Genomic DNA, 4253 nt, shown 5'->3' with positions numbered 1-4253 from the left:
AACTTTAAGAGTAAAAGTTAATAGCTCTCGAGGATACGGGCCCAGGTGGTAGTGTGGGGATTCGAATCGACATTGTCCATGACGTGATGAATGCTGGCCCCGCACGCTAATCACTCAGCCACCGCCTACCCTTGTATGTCAGTAAATGTGAAAAATGAGATAACCTGAACTCCTTGTATGTTGGTAAATGTGATAAATGAGATAACCTGAAACCTTGTATGTCAGTAAATGTGATAAATGAGATAACCTGCACCCCTTGTATGTCGGTAAATGTGATAAATGAGATAACCTACACCCCTTGTATGTCATGTCAGTAAATGTGATAAATGAGATAAACTGCACCCCTTGTATGTCAGTATATGTGATAAATGAGATAACCTACACTCTCTTCTGATTGATGGTCATGTTTCTCGGATTCTCTCCATTTAATGGTAGGCTATCTGAATTATGGGGTCCATGTCATTCTTGAATTTGGCCATTTTTCCATAAAAGCTGTCTTGCCGCCATCTTGCCTGGACAAACTACGATATCAACACTGTGTTTGTAAACATCGGGTTCCGCGCATGCGCAGATCAGTATGGGATGTCTTAGGATACGTGGATGACAGATGACACAACACCGGATCACTTAAAATCAAAACCTTATTGCTTATGTTCTTCTTGTACTAATTTATTTATGGACCAATTTCTGTTCTTCAGAAAGCTATTTAATCAGGAGGGATAGGAGATTAATGATCACTATCGCTCGTTTTTATAGAATAGTAAAAAATATTTCCTAGATATCGATGGTAAAATATTAAAAAGTTGAAAATGTTTGTCAAAAATCTAAATCAACATCAAACAAAAGTTAAAATAGTGAACATAATTCCTTTTTCAAACTTTCAGAAATTGAATAAAAAGAGTAGACTTAAATAATTGCCTAAAATAAGAAATTAAGATTACATTTTTTCTTTACCATGTCCTACATATATACCAAAAGAAAGAGGAAAATTAAAGATATTTATAAGCAAATAATTTAGTTATTACTTATTTGAAATTATTACTTACAAAACGCCTAAAATAGATGGTTCTTGTAATTATTATTTTAAAAATTAATAGTAATTATTATAAGTTTTAACGATCGGATGATCGGAATAGTGATCGGAACAGCAGTACTTCAAAAATGATCGGATGATCGGAATCGGATCAGCTGCCCAAACTGATCGGATGATCGGGGATCGGAACAGCAAAAAAGTGATCGGTGCCCACCTCTGATATATATATATATATATATATATATATATATATATATATATATATATATATATATATATATATATATATATATATATATATATATATATATATATATATATATATATATATATATATATATATATATATATATATATATATATATATATATATATATATATATATATATATATATATATATATATATATATATATATATATATATATATATATATATATATATATATATATATATATATATATATATATATATATAAATATATATATATATATATATATATATATATATATATATATATATATATATATATATATATATAAAAAAAAAATCAATAAAATAAAAAAATTATGCTTTTTTGATTTATTAAATAAAAAGAATCACCAACCCTGCAGCACAGTATCCTTGTTGACCTAAATCTGTGCCCCAGCCCCTGTGTCACATCAGTAAAATGCATGATGGGGGAAATTTTAAGTTTTGGTTCGTCAAAATCACACTTGTTCCACACACTCATCCCCATCAGGGTTGCCGGGAGTCCCCCTATAGCCTGGTAGCTTCCAACACCCTGCTGGTGGCCCGGCCGTCCTGGCCCTCCCTGGCCAGTCGTCCACCACCACCTTCACCCGGCAGCCGCTGCAGTGGAACAACGGGAGGATCACAGGTGAGCTGATGGGTTACTAGGATGGCATCTTCAAATTATATATATATATATATATATATATATATATATATATATATATATATATATATATATATATATATATATATATATATATATATATATATGGGGGGGCGGTGGCTGAATCGACAGAGTAACACCACCGCGTTCAGGAGGACGCGAGTTCAATCCCGCCCGGTGCCACCAAGCTGGGATTTTTCAGCCGCCGCCGAGTGGCTTAAAACTACCCACATGCTGTCCAGAAGACCACCTATCAACCCGGACTCTAGATTCTAGGATTAAAGATGAGCTCCGGGAGGGCAGCATGAGCCAATGCAAGATGGCGCCACTATAAACACTCGCCTGCGCCAGAACGGGCTGGGCCGACCATCAGGACCCACCGGGAAGAAGCCTTGGGCCGACCATCAGGCCCCACCGGGAAAAAACCTACCGGCGCTATAGGCCGCGACGTAAAAAAAAAAAAAAAAAAAATATAGAGTCAGTGTGCCAAACCACAGTGATGTACTAGACTACATAGTTAAGGGAACACACGTTCACTGACGTGGAAAAGACCTGGATATATAGTAAAAAACAGTGACTTAGGTCATGGTGGTGGGCAGCGTGGGCCAGGCAGGAAGCAAGAACCATACATCTCGTCAGCCACTATAAATACAATTTGCCTGAGCCACTACCGGCAGGAGTCATCCAAGAGGCCCCTCCAAAGAGCCTACAGGAGCTTTGGGCAGCACTTAACCCAGTAGCTGCAGGGATCATGTTTCTGAAAGGTCACTCTAAGCACTGCCTTGGGCCGACCATCAGGACCCATCGGGAAGAAGCCTACCGGCGCAATAGGCCGTGCCATAAAAAAAGAGAGAGGGAGAGAGAAAATCATCACTCACGCAAACCATTTTATAATATATATCAATGCATTTGTGATCAGTTTATGCATCATCTATTTTGGGGGGCTCATATCATAGCAAAAATTAGGCTCGTCGCTGCTACACGGTAAAGCCACAAATTTTGCCTGTCACTGGTACACGGTTAAAAAAGATTATTGAGAGAGTAATTTTGTTTGTTCCAGGCTACGTGATATTCCTCACCACGGACCAAACTGTCGGTGACTGGGTGATGGGGGAAGTGACGGGGGACTGGCTCACCCTCACCGTCCATGGACTGACGCCTTCAAGGAAGTATTTGCACAAGATGCACTCTCACAATGTCAAAGGTTTTGGTCCATTCTCCTCCGTGGAAAGCTTCACGACTCTTCCAGGTAAGGAAGTGTTAGTTTTAGGGAGCCGTCATTGCTGTGGTGCGTCAGTCACTGTTCTCCCAGTTATGCACATGTTGTGTCCCACCATACTCTGTCCCTCATCATGGAGCACTCCCTCCCTGAGGCTGACTTGAGGCCCATTACCTGCATGCTGTGTGTTGTGGTGCATCAGTCACTGTTCTCCCAGTTATGCACATGTTGTGTCTCACCATACTCTGTCCCTCATCATGAAGCACTCCCTCCCTGAGGCTGACTTGAGGCCCATTACCTGCATGCTCTGTGAATGCCACCTCTGGCTCTATGGGCATGTGGGTAAACCCTGCTTACCAGGTTGTTTCTGTAAGAGACAATCCTTAGTAAAGAGTGTGCCCAGAAAGTTGGGTTAGAGCAGATTGATGGATCCTGCTGGGAGGTACATGGTATGGGGAAGGTGCCTGCATGGGGACCTGCACAGAGGAACCCCCAAGAATGGTGTCATAGTTTGGGTGAGGCAGGCTGGCAGAGGCCCCCATTGATTGACTGATTGATTAAGCCAATGTTAAAAATATTCTACATCTGCTCCTGTGTTCCAGCTGTTGACAAGAGCATCGGTGAGCCCCCTGGCTGGTGTGTGGAGCGAGAGGCCTGATTGTGCTGGTGATCGCTGGCGTGGCAGGAGCCATGACTGGCTGGGGGCCTTCTTGGCCACCACACTGTACTGCCACGGGTCAAGGCGGAGCCCAGGCCAAGCATTGTAAGGTGGCAGGACAGTTTCTTGTTGGTGTGTTTCATCCCATGACTCATTTCAGCAATCCTTTACACTGACTGCAGGAACTTTTTATTCACTTTGTAATATGGAGAACAAGGCTGCAGGGCATAGTCCACAAAGACTTAAGTTTGCCAAGATTAGAGAAAGAAAAAGAAAGGTAAACTTGTTCTTAGGAAATGTTCAAGATGGACTTTCATTTTGTGCTATACGTAGTTGCAGGGTAACAAGTGACCTTTATTTGTGATATTTGTGTCTCTTGGTGGAGCAGCTAACACGTGTTTCTAACTTGTGATTGCTTGCAGTGTGCTGGCTGGGAGCTATTTCTT

At 40.6% G+C, this 4253-nt stretch overlaps 1 long non-coding RNA gene across 1 annotated transcript; it reads left to right on the top strand.

Moving 5' to 3' along the window:
- The first annotated feature begins 1832 nt into the window (after window positions 1–1832).
- LOC126990418 (uncharacterized) lies at window positions 1833–3899 on the top strand. The gene is made up of 3 exons (XR_007744365.1): window positions 1833–1912; window positions 2991–3179; window positions 3752–3899. It is a non-coding gene; the product is annotated as an uncharacterized LOC126990418 (long non-coding RNA).
- The last annotated feature ends 354 nt before the right edge of the window (window positions 3900–4253 follow it).

Source organism: Eriocheir sinensis, unplaced genomic scaffold (genome assembly GCF_024679095.1).
Source record: "Eriocheir sinensis breed Jianghai 21 unplaced genomic scaffold, ASM2467909v1 Scaffold1630, whole genome shotgun sequence".
NCBI classification, from domain to species: domain Eukaryota; kingdom Metazoa; phylum Arthropoda; class Malacostraca; order Decapoda; family Varunidae; genus Eriocheir; species Eriocheir sinensis.
This window is presented reverse-complemented; position numbering and strand designations above follow the sequence as displayed.